This window comes from Passer domesticus, chromosome 5 (assembly GCF_036417665.1).
Source record: "Passer domesticus isolate bPasDom1 chromosome 5, bPasDom1.hap1, whole genome shotgun sequence".
Lineage (NCBI taxonomy): Eukaryota > Metazoa > Chordata > Aves > Passeriformes > Passeridae > Passer > Passer domesticus.
In genome coordinates this window covers 4,034,596-4,052,388 of record NC_087478.1, presented here as the reverse complement: position 1 = coordinate 4,052,388, position 17,793 = coordinate 4,034,596, and the positions used below count along the sequence as shown (strand labels likewise).

At 36.6% G+C, this 17,793-nt stretch overlaps 1 long non-coding RNA gene across 4 annotated transcripts in view; it reads left to right on the top strand.

Moving 5' to 3' along the window:
• The window catches only part of LOC135301547 (uncharacterized), a 68,411-nt gene that overhangs the window by 12,746 nt on the left and 37,872 nt on the right, over nt 1–17,793 (top strand). For all 4 annotated transcript variants that reach the window (XR_010363294.1, XR_010363292.1, XR_010363291.1 and 1 more), the window contains one exon: nt 1,408–1,507. This is a non-coding gene — a long non-coding RNA (uncharacterized LOC135301547). The remainder of the gene's footprint in view (nt 1–1,407; nt 1,508–17,793) is intronic.

Below are 17,793 nucleotides of genomic sequence, written 5' to 3'. Positions count from 1 at the left end.
TAGACAGCATCCAGTTGCCTAAATACAGTCTTGTATAATTTTAGATTCCCAGAAGTATCTTGCTTGGCCTCTAGCTTCTGCTTCACAGTGATGTCATCTTCCATAAATCCTATTTGATATTTTCCAGCCCAGTAAGAATGCCTTAGGAATGTCCCAGATATTTAAGTTTCAGAAAGCCTAAACAGTTGAATTCTACTCTCATGAACAGTTTTCGGGATACAATGATTTTCAGCTGTACCTATCAGGAAATTAATTACTCACATATGGATGCTTAAATATATGTTATGTAATCTTGAATGGGATCCCACTCCAGGAATCACTCGTGGATCGTTAGAATTCTATATGTTAACCTCAAGCATGCTGGCTATCAGAAAAAAGTCACTTTCAGTCCCATTTCCAGCAAAGCTCTTGTTAGGGACATCTTGTTCTCAGTGGAAAAATATAGAAATTGACATATAATGACTAAAACATGTTTATATAGACCATATAGTTAATTTTTTAGCAACAGAACTGGGTGTATATTGCAGTCCAAGAGAAACTTGTAGATGAAATGTCACTGAAGCTCATTCCTGGAGATGGGAAACCAATCTTTGGTAGCAAACTGTTTATCAAGACTGTATGTTTTCCACTTATCTTAGTGCAAAGCTTCTTGTTAATGGTATATAAACAAAGTAAAACATACTTGAAGGAGAAAATATGCACTTGCTATGGAATACCAAATAGTGGGATTTTGCTCATCACCCAATTTTAATGGGAAACGCCTTTGCTTTTTCAATCTCCATTACGTAGAGATTGTTAGAAATGTTCAGTTAAAGGAGTGGACTTGATTTCTCCTGAGCCAGTACCACTGACATCCAACGCACCTAAAACATCCAATGCATCATTCTCTGGTGGATATTTTCCCTCTCTCTCCTTTCAATACAGTCAGCAAAAAGTGAAGAAAATATTTTTGAATCTATTGGTGGTTCTATCCAGCCATTCATCAGTGTCAAATGTTCCACTACAATTCAAGCTGATGGAGAAACCAGCCAAAGTCCACTCTAAAATTGTAAATCAAAGACATTGTTTTGAGGTCAGGTCAGGTCACAGCACTGGAAGCATTGACAAATTCAGGTACTTGTGTCCCCTCCTTGCTAGAGAACTAAGGGCAAACAACTGTACTCCTCATTCAGAAATTTTAAACTTGAGACAATATCACATGAAAGATCAGGGCCAACAACTTTACATCGATTTTTTTGGCCTAAAGACTATTGTTATAGTCAATCTAAAATTAGATCCTAGTCACTCAAAGAACAGGACATCTTTCTTTAAAAGAACCTTTTTAAAATCAGATATTTGACATTTAGTAGCAGGAGCAAAACTGGAAAAATGAAACATTTCTCTGCATATGCTTTCTTTTCTCTATAGGAGATAAGAAGACAAAAGAACCCTGATCCTAAACAAAAGAAAATCCGATGTAGACTTGGATGGAATAGAATATATTCTATTTGGACTTGGATTGAATTAGGTAAGAGACTTTGAATATGACGGAAAGATGGGGTCTTGGAACAAATTAAGAAAGAGGACATTATTGAAAGAAAGATGTAAGTATCTTTCAAAGGGAGCTTTGTAATATTTGGAAGAATAAAAGAATCATTCAATACTTAACTAAAATGGATTGAGATTCCAGTCCTTTTGGGGCTTGTCTATCTCTAGCCTTAGTTACTGTGAAATTCCTTGACAACAGTAATAAAGCATTTACACTGTGAGTCTTGACTTTTGCCCACCTGAAAGATTCTTCTTCTATTGACTTAGAAAGCTTTGGGGGCAAAAATTGTGTGAAGCAATGAGGCCATTCAATATTAGACAAAGGGATAAAGCATACAATACTGGAGACATATTTTCCCTTTCCCTATGAAATATTTCATGTGGAAACTGCTTCTTTCAACACGGCAGACCTTGTGGGAAATGACCTGTACACTGGATAAGTTGACAGGCACAGTAGGGGATTTCATTACACCTCAGAATCTGACTGGCACAACCAGCTCTCTCTGGCTCTCTGTAACCCCTGGCAAGTGCTTGGAATTGAATCTGTAAATGTTAATCAATATTTCAGGCCTATTAAATAAAAAAAGGCATTGTGGAAATCAAAGTGCTAACGGCTAGCATGATGCCCTACACTGACTTCCAGGCCATCAGAAAGCTTGTAGGGAGCAAAAGAGCAAATATTTTAATAAAACAATTACCTCTACAATTTCAAACCTGCAGAGGAATGTTACATCTCCAACCCTATTGCTCTACCTTGATTTTCATTTCAAACAGATCAGTGAACGGGAGCAACTCAATACAGATATTTAATGAGCCTTTAAGGTGCTATCCTAAATCTTGGGAAAGTAAAAGCCCACTATGTGTTTAAAACATCTGCAAGCATATCCATTTCTTCTCAAAAATGAAATGGGGCAGAACTGTATCCAAAGCCTAAGGGAATTTCTCCTTGGATTTCAGTGGATGGAGGCCCTGAGTGAAATTCATGGGTGGGACTGATTTAACACAGCTGCAGACAGCCACACCATAGGCAGCTGGGGTTGTGCTGGTCACCTGAGGCTCACTTGGGAGAGAAATGAGAACTTCTGAAGTGCAATTTATTTCATGCTAAAGCCAATGTCTAAAATAGGTCAAATGAATTGTACCTTAAAGCCCTCTGGTCTCTGAAATGATTATGAAGAGAGCCACAGGTAGCCAAAGCAACTGAGCAGTAGTATCCAAAGTCAGAGGAGATGAATCACCACATTCCTGTGTATCTTGTGGTACGTGGACAAAACCTGACTGGAAAAAACAAGTGAAATTGTGCAACCCTCAGGCAAGGGTGTAAAAGGGTAGCAATGGAAAAAAAAAGTTAAATAATTTCAGGATATTAAAGTACTTCCCTGTGGTGAACTTTGAAATGGGTCAATAGGGGTATATGTATGTGTCAGAAAGACCCACTGAGTGAAAAATTAACTCTAATTTCTTCTTCATTCCACAAAATAAAACAAAAAATCAGGCAGAAAGTGGTAACTTGCTGCAGAATGAAGTAGCAAGTCTTGGTTTCTTCAAAGTCCTGGTAGATGTGGTAGCTGAACATTGATATGAACAAGACTAAACAATGCTTGTCAACTCTGAAATCATATCCTGCCTGTCAGATGAGAGGCAGCCTCCAGTTTCTTTCCTTTGCCTTCAATAATTTCAGGAGAACCAGGTGCTATGACCAATTAGAAAGGCTAGATATAACTTAATTGCAAGTTTTCCAGTTGTTACTGAAAAAAGTATCTCCTGCAAAAGTGAATTCCCACTTCTTGGCAAAGCAATCGCCATGCAGTGTTAAAAAAACAAGCAGGGAAATTTTGAAATTCTTTCAGATTTATCTTGAAATTAAAAAAAAAAATGCCACTGGCAAATTTGAGATGGCGATGTATTCATCTCATTCTGACCAGTGAAGAAAAGATAACTTTAACATTCCTTTACTATTGCTGTATTGAAAGGAAATATGAAGTAAAAAAAAAAGAAAGAAAAAAGAAGAAAAGAAAATAAGACTGCTATTAATTTGTTAAGATGCCATGAGAAAAGTAAAGAAATTGGCTACGAATGAACAACTTGTGTAATTGCTGGATACCTGTGCTATTCTGTGTCTGTAAACAATCCCTTTGTAAACTGGGTAAGGATTTTATTGGTTCATTACATAGAGCCAAAATTTTTATAGACAGGTCCAACTATTCAAAAAACAAACTTTTAAGGTGAATTTGATCATAGGTTGTATTCTGTTCCTGGGAGTGGTTATTTTGGTGAATGAGTTTTGTGGATACTTTTGTAAGGTGAAGAAGAAATATCAGAACTTCCTCAGAAGAGTCACAAAATCTCTACAGCTGTGGGAAACTTAGTTCCTTGCAAGAATGGGCAGAACTCTGCAGGGTGGCTGGTGTTCACAGGAGACCTTTTGACCTCCTGCCCATGAGCCTACAGATATCCAAAGGAACAGAAGGAGGCAGAGGACCATTCCTCTCTGTCAGAGCCTCAGCTTCTGACACCGCTGGTGAAGTTTTACCCCTAATCTTTTTTTTTTCATTTAATTTTCACGTTCCCTCTCCTGTGTTCAATAAAGCACCTGTTATTTAGAGCTCTCATCAGCCTGCTCCCAATCTAATGAGGCTGCAGAAAGTTTGCCTGCAAACTCCCACTCCTTCTGTCAACTCGATTGTCTGGGGATGCCTTGTGAAGCTATTCATGCTCTATCACCACCTCCTGCTTCCTCACCTTCTTTTCCCTCTCCTTAGCTGAGGCATGTGCTTGCCTGTCATCTCTCCTCATGTCATTCCTGCTGGGTTGTGTAAGATACAAAAGCTACAAAAGTACATTTAATTTACTAGTGTTGTAACATGGGCCTTCCTCCACAGTGCTTCAACTATCCCCACTGTAATTTGAGGATCTGTCAAATTTTCACAATGACAGAGCAAGTTCTCCCAGTGCTCTGGTTTTCCTTTCTCTCCAGGTCTGGCTGAAAAATAGGAAGTCTGGAAAAGGTAGATTTAAACCCCAATAAACAAGGAAGGGCTTTGAGGCTGTGCAATCAGGATGGATCATGCAGCTTAGAGAATTAAGAGAATATTCCTTCAAGAGGACTGAGCCACTGATGGTGCCATATGTGAAACTGCTTCATGGGGATCAACATAAAATGTTCTCTCAGAAAAGCTGTTGTTGAAAGTGCCATGAGAATAGTTACTGAAAAGTTAACTCTGTGAAAGGTGAATGATGCACTGACAAGCCTGTGGCAAGTCATAGAATCCCAGGATATTTTGGGTTGGAAGGAACCTTAAAGATCATCTTGCTCCAATCCCCTCCCATTGGCAGGGAAACCTTCCACGAGACCAGGCTGCTCAGAGCTCTCTCCAAGCTGGACTTGGACACTTCCAGGAGTGGGGCATCCACAATGTCTCAGGGCAACATGTTCAGTGTCATGGATTTTGGGAACCAGGCTTACAGCCTGAGGATGGTGTCTGTGATCTACCAGAGACATCCTGCGAGGGGAGTCCAGCACTGACATGCTGGCTGTGGTGAAGGTCTTACTTATTGACCTCCCAAACCCACAAACCCTCAACCTCAAGTCCACAAGGCCACAAACACTCTCATTGGTACTTTGTTTCTCATGGAATTTGGAAAGATCTGCCATGTGAATGCAAGCACCATTATAAATGAGAGGAAGCAGCAAAGTTTTCATGGATCTGAGATGAACATTTTTAGAGAAAACCTAGTAAATGAATGGTAATGTTGTCATTAAAGTGTTAAGGCTTGAAGAACCCACTATTAAAGCCATAATAATGATAATTAACTCATGTTATTAAGCCATCAAATGCTGTTGCAGCCCAAAAAAGCCATTCTTTCAGCATGCTGCACACAACAGAAATATTCCTCTGTAAACCATTCCTAGCTCTGATCACTCAGCTCTTCCTGCCTGACTAGAATCCTGTTCCTGCTTTCTTCCACCTATCTTCTTGCACCTAGGCCTTCTTGCTTGTCGCAAGCTTATCTTCAACCTGGTGCCTGACCTAAATTATGATACTGTCATCCAAATCTGTCTTTCTTCTCTCTGCTTTTGCTGTCTACTGCAAAACTGAGAATGAGTAAAGTTTATAATTTTATTTCTATTAAACTGGTAGTTCAGAAATCTCTAATTTGAGTTACTCAGGAAGGTCTGACATGGTCTGAGTACTCCTACAGGAGCAGAATTGTCTGGCCAAGTGAGGTTGAAGTACCTAACCTAAGGTTCATCGGCTGAAGAGCAGACTGGATGAAGAAGTGCTCTTTACAGAATGTAGGTTTTACTCTTCTTGGATCATTTGTCTTCAAGATTATGGAAAGATAAGCAAAGTTGTAAAATGGATGAAGTGGTAAAGAGTGCAGAAATGCTGCCAAATTCCATGGGATATACTGGGCCTGGCAGTCTCCATCCCTCCTGAGTTTCATTTGTGCACAAGGAGAACATCATCCTCTCTTCATGCCTCAGAACTGTTGAAAGAAGAATTTGTGATACAGATACCACACTCTGTATGGCTGTGGGACACAAATTGTAAGATTAAAATATGCATGCAGAATTTAAATAGAGGTCTGTTTATACAAGCGTTTGGTTTTCTGATTCCTTCATACCAACAATGAATGAGACCTCCAAGGTGAGAGTAACAGCCAAGTGACACTGAGATGAGTTTAGGGGAAGAGCAGGTTTGTGTGAAGGCTGGGGTTATGCCTGAAAAAAATCTGATTTTTTTTTTGTAGCTGTAGAATGTTTACACAATACAATGTTTATGGAGAAGGTCTGATGTTGTGTCAATTCCTGATTTCTCTGTCGTGTTTGATCTTTGGACGGATCTTGGTACAAAGTCAATATTACCTGTCCAACAGAGTGACTGCATAAAAGGCTCCCTCTGTATTTAGAATTTACAAAATTTTCTGCAGTTTTGAGGGTGGTCTATAAAAATAAAGGCTGGAAAGAAGAGGGAGGCAAATCAGGCAGCACTGTTTGTGTTTCAGCAAGGAACATGGAGAGATGGTAGAAGGAACACTCTGACTGTTTCTCACAACACATTCCAAAAATATTTCCAAGGATTTAGTGGTCATATTTGTCCTCTATTTGACTCTACATTGACATATATGACTCTAAAGGATAGGTTTTTTGTATTTACATATCTAGTATCATTTGAGTTGATCAATTATTCTTTTCTTGGCTTCTCCTCATCAATCTCACACAGACCCCACCAAAAACAAACAAACAAAAATCTGCCTACATTTTTTAGCAATTTGAATCCTACCATTTTCAGATCAACTAAATCACATGTTGGTGACCAAAATTTCAGCAAGAAATGAATCATCTAATTGATACTCAGAGTACCTCCTTTTCCCAGACCCTCCAAAAATTGCTCCAAGGTCTGTTCTTGGCTACCTCCAGGCCTTTCTCTGTTATTTGACTTGATCAAAAAAAGTTTATAAAAGTGGTAATTTGGGACAGGTTCCCATCCTATTGATACCCACTGAGAGGCAATGAGGTTTAAAGTGTCAAGTAAGTAATTGTAAGATATTTCCCTATTTGCAATTTATACAAATATAAGGGAGAGTATATAACCACAAAATACAATCTTATTGCTACAAAAGATCCATTAAAAATAATATCAGAAATATGAGACTCAGAGTAGTTATATGTAATCCACTTTAAAATGCTGAATATTGGGACATGAACTAAGACTTTATGGATTTAGAGCAGGTCATTAAGAAGTTATTTCATCATTAAAGCCATAGTCTTCCTTTCCTTAGGAAACAGATTTTAAAATTATTTTTTGCTTCAGAAGGCTGCTGAGTGAAACTCATATAATGACATCAACTGTCAAACTTATCATGTATCAATTATATTAACACCTTCTTTAGAAGTTTCAAACATGTAAAATGCAATTTACTATAAAGGATTTCAACACCTACTGAAAAGAATTCAAGAGCAGTGAAATACTGCATTTAAGCATGAGCTTTGGAGAGTTCAGGCAGTTTCTCTGCTCCTGCTTGGAAAACTAGTATGCTGGGGAAATTGGAAATATTCTTCAAGATTAATAACAGAAAAGTGAGAGAAAATACCTCTGTTTATTCAGGAGGTTTGGAAATGTTCAAATGTAACATGGATGATGATCTGAGAGATCAGCAAAGCAGTCATTTAGCACAAAACCAGCGTCAACTAAAATTTAGTAAGAACTTGTTTATATGTGGTTCTAATTCAATTCCACTATATGAATGATGATCCTTCTTCTCTTCCTTTTTACTCCCCTAAAACAAAAAAAAAAAATTCTGTTGAAATTAATGGAAATGTGTCTTTGCAAATCTTGCACATGTTAGGGGGAACAGAATTGAGGGCTTCCTCGTGGTTTTTGGAAGTAAAAGTTTTTTGAATAATTTTCCTCTCTGTCTGAAACTAACATATGAGGTCTTGTAAACACAAAAAACTTTCCCATTTCAACTATGATATTGCTATATCATTGAACATCATATGTGAAATGGTTACACAAGACCAGGTTGGATGAGTCTTGGGGTAACCTAATCTGGTAAATTTTCATGTTTCCATGTTTTAATAGGCCCTTATCTAAAATCAGCTTCTGAGCACAAAATCAATAGGTCAAAAATTGTTACCTGGATAGTTCAAATGACACTTATCAAGATTTCTTTTCTTTGCCTCCATTGTATTTCAAAGGCTTAAATTAACCCACATGAATATGCTTCTCCATCTGCAGCTGCCACTCATTTTCTCTTAGGAAGGAATTTTGTGTTCTTCCGTTTCTAGATGGTTGACAGAGATGTCTGGTTTGCAGGGAGCTGGAAATGCTTAGTATTATAAGGACTCCTTTCAGATAATTCCAAGTGGGACACCTAAAAACTCACAAAGGTATTCAAATCCCAGAGCAATTTTGGAAATCTTAGCAATGTGCTTTCAACAACAAATGGCACGAATCTTGTTTTAGAGAGCTTTCTTCCAATTGCTTCTACCTGGAAATCATGATTCTAAAGTGAAAGCTCTTTGAAAGCTATTCTTCTTCTCCCCAGGTACAAATGAGCTATTTATTTATGACTGAAGAAGTGTTTTCCTGTTCAGCTATAATTTTTTTTTTAATATAGTTAAGTTATAAATAACTATTGTAACAAAGCCTTAGGCTTCTGAGCTCCAGATAAGGCTGAATTCACTTTATGAGAAGCAGAACATCTTTGGACAAAATGCCTAGAATGAGAACGACAAAGACAAGTAGATTATGTAATGTGAACACAAACAAGCTTCTTCCCCCCTTCAAATTGCTGTCCATTGAATTCTGTACCACGCACAAAGCACAGCGTGCATTCAAACGAAGCTCTAACGTGTCATTGTCACTACCTTGTGCTGCATTATTTACTGTGGAAGATTTCTGTGGGGAGAATTTCACAGCTGAGCATGATCTTGCTCTGTTGTGAGTAACTGTAAAGCAATTTTTGTTTCCAAAGAGCAAGGAGAATAAAATCAAGAGACAAACATTTTCCTGTCTAATTATGCTCGTGTTTTCCTCACATGCACCCTTTTCCACAGTTCTTCAAATGAGGTGATCAATATTAAGACTGCTGAACTGATAAAGGTAAAGTTTGCTCCTATGTAAAGCCATGACTTTGCACTTCTAAAAAACATTCAGTTCTTTATAAATATTAGATACACTTGAGCTCTCAACATAATCCTGTGGTCTGGGGACTTGTCGTAATTCTTACTGAAAAACAAATCAACACCCTCCACCTTTGAAATCTGTCTTTTATTGTAAATGTTCCCATGGATTGGAAGAGTTTCTCTAAACAACAAATTCTAACCATATTGCTGTATATTTGACTCCAAATTTATCAAATAAGTGTGTATTTAGGCCTTCAATAAATGATCATTCCAGAAGTTGCATGAATACTGTGGCTGGTAGGAAGAAGCATGAAAGAGTATTTACTCCTTTGAAACTAGTGGAAAAGGATAAATTATTTTGCCTTTGTTTTCACTGAGCCTTGACACAAAGAGTTTTAGATAATTGATGAACTAACCAGTTGCAAGAGCTTTTGCCACCCTCAGATGACCACGTAAATTAGGGAATGCAATAGATACAGTTATCATTTTGAATAGATGACAAAGAGGAAAGCCAGGAATTAAGGTAATTTCTCATAGAGACTTTCTCTGTTATGATCCCTCCTGGCTTTGTTGCCTCTCCTAATCTGCGTTGCAGTGATATTTTCATTGGAAAACACCTTTTTCTCTACAATACTGTGCCTGATTTTTGGCATCCAGAAGAATCTCAATAGAAAATGCATAGTGAATTCAGAGGCATGCAGTTCTGGGAAGGAGAAATACTGAGTTTGGGTTACAGGCAGATACATTCCTATTTAAGATCACTACAGAGAGCTTAATACTTTCCTGTAGACATGTGCCATTCCTGTAGACATTTAGTCTATATGGAAAACTAGTAATTTACAAAGGTTAAGACTTTGGAGAATGTGAGTACAATGGATACTTTTAACAACAGCTGTAAGGACCTGGTGAACCCCCAAAGTGTCTGCAATGTGTGGCTGACTCATTCAGAGCTCAGGAAGATGGTCAGGACAGGGGACATTCAGCAGCATGGTCAGAGCTGAGAAAAGTGTATTACAAACTCCAGCTACCAGCAGGATGTTCTGATGATCCAGGCAAAATTACAACTTCTAGGAGGGAAACTGAGATCTGTCAGGTATATAACTTTAGCTCAGAAGTTCAATAACTTGATCATTACCTTTCCATGCTTTGGGGCTGGCTTTGCACTGGCTGCTGAGCCCTGTGTTGCACTTTTGCTGGACTTGAGCTGGATAAATGACAAAAATCTCTTTAACTTAAAATCACAAGTGCAATAACCTGTATTGGTATGATAATATTATGATAAATGCAGTTTTGAAAAGGTTGTAGTCTCAGGTGATTTAATCTCTGGCTTTTCTTTTTCCCATCTAGGATGGTTTGTAGGGCATCCACGATTGTGTTTTCCAGGCTTTTTCACCAGGGAAATAAAAGACAGAATTCTGACAGCACATACTCAAAGCACTGTGCAGACATTAATTAACAAGCGAGAGAAAGTGGTGAAAAGTTTCAATGCTTCTGTCTTGTCTTGAAAACCTGAGCAGAATGGCCCAAGCTTCTATGGAGTAGCCAACTATAAATGCCAACCGGGAACAGCATGACAGTGATCAGGCTCCAAGTCTGCAGTCAAACTGTCAGTGGCATCTAATTAGCAGAGTTCTAGATCAAGAATAAAATGTGTTTGACTCTTTATAAATATGATGTGTAAAAATGTTACATAATGACATGCTGCTGCTCTACATCCCCCTTAATGTTTTGACAAGGGGCGTCAAGTAGTGAAAAACTGCAAAGTGCCAAAGTATTTCAGCAACTGAGTGTTAGTGGCTGAATTCTCCATTTCAATTTCTTATGTGCCAGGGTCCAGAAATGGGCCAGGCTCTGGGGATAAGTGAAGGTTGTTCAGTTTAATGAGCTGTTAGATTTTTTATTTTTTTAACAGAAATTGGAATATGTATAACATGTTAGAGAGTAGACTTCAACTGACAGAGGCAGTCGAAATGTATCTGCGGGGGACCCAAGCCCAGAGCTACTTCTGCAGAATGCCTTCTTTATACCTAGGCACATTGTTTAAACCAAAATTCCAACTGTTGGCTGTTAAATGTGTGTTTCATGCTTTGTGGATGCTTGGCATAGGATCTGCACGTCCTCTGCTTTGAGGAAATCAAAGACCCCAAAAGGAGAATTGATTATCGGAATAATTCCTTCAAGAAAATAATAAAGTTATGGAAAGAGATGCACTTTGTAATTGGCCCTTTTCCTTATTTCCAGGAGAAATTAAGCTTTGCATAACTCACTGGTAAATGGGAGTTTCAATCTACCCCAATCTACAGTGGATTTTTGGCACTGTAAGAGTTAGAATCATAGTTCCATTCTGCTGCTTTAGTAGCTGAAACAAAGAGGCACTCAGTTAAAATCTGTGCTGTTCTTCAAAGATCTTTCTTCTTTTAACTAACAACAGATCAAATCTGAAATTAATAAACTGTTGTCTTAGGTACTATAGTTATGCAACTAAGATAAGTGAGGTAAAAGCAGGTCAACCACTGCCTCACCTTCTCCTTCTCTAAATACTGTAATCTCTTTGTCTAACAGAAATGTTATGCACAAAAACTCAATAATCGTTGTGAAACCCATGGATGATACAAAGAAAAAGCACTGTGGAAATGCTGGGAAGAAATCAATCACTGTCTTCAGAGCAAAGTCTGAATATTGTACAGTGAATTAAGCTTGAGAAAATTGAATGGAATAAAAAACCCAAAGTATTGTCTTGCTGTTCATCAGTAACTGACTTTCCAGTGTGTTCTCTAAACAAACCTGGGACCTTGTAGAAAAACAGTCATGTAGTTAAAATAAAATAAACAGGAGAGGCAAGTAGATATTTTGTGGCTTTCTTCCTAAGGTTTAAAGAATAGTGCTTTTAAATATGAATTTAGTTAAAATAATTTCTTTTACAGCTATTCAGTACATGCAATATATAAAGGTATTGTTCCTATGATTATATTTATTCATCATGAAATACTTTTTGGTGAATTGGAGGAAAATGTAACTGATGCAAGAATATTAATACATTAGTAATTAAGGTATTGAAGAGGCTGAGATGCAGGTGGCTATGTCCATGGAATATAAATGCCAGATAATGCAGCACAAAAGTGCAGAGTGACTAACTAAAATTACCTAACTGTTACAAACTGGTCTCCACAGCTATAAAGCAAAGATCTGGATCTTTGCTCATTTGTGTGAGTTTTATGCTTTGGGAGCTGCTAATTTACACAGATGTCAGAGAAAGGAGAATCAGCCCAATTATAGTCTGAATTTATTGTGCCATCACATTAGCCAATTTAGCTATTTCAGTGATGACCACATCATTAACATCTTTTCAGGACAGCAATAACAGAGTCATTTTTATTGCTGTAATTAATATTGATGGGAGTGAAACATGCAATATAGGTACTTGACTCATATATATTGCAGAAAACTATTGCAAATGTAAGTAACTTCCCGGTAATTTTTTCTTGTTATTGTTAGTTATGCAAACTCATACTTGTCAAAGTTATTTCAGGTAATTCCATATAATTTATGCTGAAATATAAAAAAAATCCTCAACATAAATTTCAGCTGTAGCACAAAAATCTTTCATGAGTCACAGAGAAGTAACCCTGTCATCTGTCTTAGATAAAACATCTAACTATTAGAGTTTCAGGGTTCCCTAAGGAAACTTATGACAGAATAATAAAACTATAAAGAAGGAAAAATATCCCAAACATTCATTTTGGGGTAATCCCCAAAGAAGAAAAGTCCTTCACCTGCAAAATATTATTGAGCAGGAAAACAGTGAGTGAAAGTTATGTTTTTGTATTACTCTAAAAAATAAAGGAAGCTGGGAGAAGACTTTGGTCATATTTTACTTTTATAACGTAGAATCATAGATCATCTGTACCTACTACTTTTGTCTGTCACAAAAAAGGAGAGACTTTTTATAATTAATTTTAAATTATATAATTTCTCTCATACATTTGAAACAAATTTTGCAGTTACCTGATTTAAATTATGATAGAAAATACATGATTTAAAAACAAGATTTTTTTTTTCAATAGAATATTTCAAGAGATTTTTTTTTCATTCTGTATTTCCATGGCACTACAAAATTCCTCAATGAAGGCTATAAGACTGACTTTGTCCAAGTCAGAATTAGACAGCCCAAATTCTAACTTGCTAACAAACATGTGCATTCACAGAAATATGGAAATTGGCAGTTTGTAGCCTATTCAAACTACTTTACATTTGGATCTTGTGCTTAATACAATTGCTATTTCTTTCCTTCTAAGAGCTTCTTTCATGTCCTTGTGTTGGTAACTGGCATCTGTTTCCCATGGGAAAATATTATCAAAAATTTCAGAGAGTATATTTAAAAATATTCTTAAAAATGGGACTGGTCCACAGCTTGTTCATGGTGACATGAAAATACAGCTTGTTCCACCATTTTACATCAGTCAAGCCTGAGAAACAAAACCTCAGTGTTTGCAAGAAACTTTGAGAGAGGAAGATTTTTTTAACCATAAAGCACCATGGCCTAACTTCCTGAAAAGATAAATCAATTTTGTAGGGAAATAATTCCTCTATAAATCCTGAAAGCTGCTTATAAGACAGTTTCCTTGTATGTGTTTATTTCCTTTTTCAAATACAATGGCAACTGGCTATTTTAAAGTGGAAATTCAAGTGTTTTGAAGAGAAAATTTGCAAATCCCTCTGCATTTTCTGCCGTACTTTCCTTTTGAATAAACATTTAGTGAAAAAAATAAAAATATTTGGAACTGCAATTCTCTAGGAAAAGACGAGACATTATCAATGATTTAACCAGCACTGAGCTATTAAACTGGATTTTGCAAGTAAGGAAGGAAGCAAATCCGCCATCCTTATTTATAGGAAAATTCCAGGATAAATGTCTTTTACACTGAAAAATAATTTCTGTATTTTTCAGACTTTTATTTTCTTGGACTAACTTTTGCAACAGAGGACAATTTATTCACATAATTTTCAGTGGAACAGAAACCATCTGGGTGTGTTTTAAAATTTGTTAGGATGCCCACAAATAGAATAAGAATAGCAGTTCCACTTTAATGTAAAAACTTTCCCCTGGTCTGGGCTGAATTAGATGTCCTGCTTTCCAATGATCTATGCTGTCAAAAGCTTTTTTTCTTTTTTTTTTTCCCATTTCTTATTGGCTTTGTTTTCTCCTTCAGTTTTAAATTGTGAGACAAATAAAACTGGTGGGGAAAGAATCAGATAGAGCAAGATCTATTACAAAGCCAATGACAAAATCTGTATCAAAAGTTTTAAACTAAACTGGAGTAAAGTAGATAATACCAAAGAGATGATTAAAACTGGGGAAAAATTGGAAAAAGCTAAAAAGACATTAAAGTTTTAGGTGCCAAGTTTCAGAATTCATGTATTTTTCAGCTAAGATTATTCTTACTGCTTCTTTATTTCCATCCTACAAGACAGTCTCCCCAAGTGGTTCAAAATGGCATAATGCTTTAAAATGTACATAATGTTTTATCTATATGTGATTTAAATAAAATTATGACCATTACAAATGATCCTGGTAGCTGCTATAACTGGGTTTTATGTTTGTCATAAATTTTTAACACATAAGAAAATGAATCAAAATGTATCTCCCCTATGGTCGTTAAATAATAAGTCTGCATTGCCTATCATACTTAGGTATCCTATTTTAAAACCTTGTGAAGAAAAGGGATGTAATTAGGCTGATGGATATTTTTGATAAGGGAATAGTAATGTCTTTTTCAATGATAATGCAAAAGGGTGAAATTCCATCTAGTCATTCTGCTGACTTTTATTACTCGGGCATTACACAAACGCAATTTGGGGAAATGAACTGAAGGAGACTCAAGTGAATATTTGGAGAAAATTAGGTGATCAATGTGGTGACAAGAGGTAAAGACATGTTTGATGGCTCAAATGCTTTCCCATGCTGAGGTGAAGACAATGCAAACAGAGCCTAAAAAAATGGGATGGAGGAATACATGGTCTCTCTCTTTCCTCACTATTCACACTGAAGACCTCTTTATGTGCCAATTTTGATAAATCATTTGAGTGCAGTATAAGTTTCACCACTTTCTTAATATATTTTAAGTTCTATAAAAATCCCTGGAGCAAGATGAAATTTATTTAAACCAATGTTGACACTTACAAGTTTCAGTGGTTTGGGTGGACACAGTCCACTACAACTCTTTGAAGATCTTTGTAATTTCCATGGCTCTTAAATCCAACACTTAAAAAGGAAAACACCCACCTATTTAAAGCAGGATAACTTCACTTTAGCTGACCTGTGGTGTCCAGATCTGCCATATGGGACCTCCCATTTGGTGCTGGCAGGGCTGGATAAAGTAAAGCAAGTGCAGTGTTGCTACCTTTAGAGATTGTGGATTTTTCAAAATATCTAGGGTGGAACATCCTCATCTGACAAAAGTCAAAAGAATTAATAGAGTTATAGAATCACAGAATAGTTTGATTTAGAAAAGACAACAAAAAGATCACCTACTCCAAGCCCCCTGTCATGAGCAGGAGCATCTAACCACCTTTCACTAGATCAGGTTGCTGAAAGACCCACACAGTCTGACTCTTGTACTTCTGGGGTTCCCAGACAAAGAAAGGAAAGGTGAATCTGACTCCATGTTCTTAGAAGGCTAATTTATTATTTTATGATCTATATTATATTAAAGAATACTAAACTATATTAAAATATACTATACTATACTAAAGAATACAGTAAAGATACAGACAGAAGGCTGAAAGATACTAATGAATCTTGTGACTGTCTCCTGAGAGTCCAACACAACTTGGCCCCAGTTGGCCAATAAGTCAAAATAATTCACAGCAGAAACCAATGAAACAATCACGTGTTGGATAAACAATCTCCAAACATATTCCAAAGCAGCAAAACACAGGAGAAGCAAATGAGATAATATTGTTTTCCTTTTTCTCTGAGGCTTCACAGCTTCTCAGGAGAAAAATCCTGGTGAAGGGATTTTTCCAGAAAATATGACGGTGACCTCAATGACTGAGGAATAATCCACAACTGAGCAACCTGTTCCATTGTTTTGTTACCCTTACTGTGAAGTATTCCCACTTTATATTCCATTCAAATAGACCTTCTTTCACCTTAATGCACTCATTCTGTTTGAAAGCATTTTATACATGGACTAGGTTGCAAATATGACAACTCAGTTTGCTGAGAAATGGAGGATCCAGCCAGGTAAGTGCTCACTAAGTTCTGATAACACCTAAGCTGTTTCTCAGGCTTGTGTTCATCTGTAGAAGTTGGAATGAACAAAACAAACAGTGGGTTTTACAATGTTTTTATGCTTTAAGTAACTCAATTAGTTTTCACAAATTGCTCCAAATTACATAGAAAGAAGAAAACCCCACATCAGTTGTGTGCAGACAATTGCATAAATTGCTTGGTTTCAAAAATAATCTTGTCCAGACATTTCTCTGCTGAATTTAGCAGGAGATTTTCTACCTCCATCAATGTGAAGTCAGCCAGAACTTTTAAAATTCCCACACTGAAAGATGAAGAAGCCGGGCCAAGGAGGTAATTTTTTAAATACATGCCTAGGACACAAGACATAGCAGTGAGGTAGTGTTTAAAAATAATGAATTCTCTTAGCAGTCAGTGGAGAGAAACAGGCATTCAAGAGACATTTCAGCCTAAACCAGGTAACTCAGGTCAGATGAATCACCCTTGGAAGCATCTTTTTCTGTAATTCACTATGAATGAACATCCTATCTACGCTGAGTAGTTCAGAAGGCAGCACCTAATTTTTAAATGCTTATAATTTAATGCAATGAATTCCACCCTCATAGCCAAAGATTGATTAAAAAAACCCAACTGAAAACTCTTAATGTCTTCTTAAGTTATATAGCTTTGTAAATGGAACAAAGAAGGATTTGAACATTGCTCTTGGTTTCTCAGAATCAAAATAACTGAAAAGATTCACTCAAACCCATCAGTCTTTTTTGGTGCTTTATTCATTTAGACAAAAGGAGAAACTATTCTAAAGAGACATGAAATGTCATTTAAGAAAATAATGTTCTAAAATGCAATGAGACTCTGGGCAAATTTTAACTCTCAGAGGGAGAAAAAGTAAAATAAGAAAGCCTATGTCTTCAATAAACACTTATGCAGCAAGTGGATACCCTGAAATTACTAAATTAAGAGATATGTGCTGGAATTAGATAGAGGATGCCAAACCTTATAGAAGTGTTACTATTCTAGCTTTGAAAAACACGGCTAATTTATATTTTGTATATTTGTAAAGGTAAGGTTGTTTGTAATACAAATCAAGGATTTGTTTTGCAGAGATTCCTCATTGTGGGTTAACACACTGTTAAAGAAAAAAATGAGCACATTTGAAAGCCTTGTAAAAATTACTAGAAAATAAGATTACTACCAAAATAATGTCTATAGTGGTTTCTGGTGAGAGAAGATTTAATACTCAATAATTACATTTTTTTTTTCTCAGAAAAAAACATAGAACTTAATATCTGGACAGATATTTTTTCCAAACTTGACTTTTCTAAATTTCAAATATTTTCTGTGATTCTCAATGAATGAATGGTTCAGTCCATAATGAGGG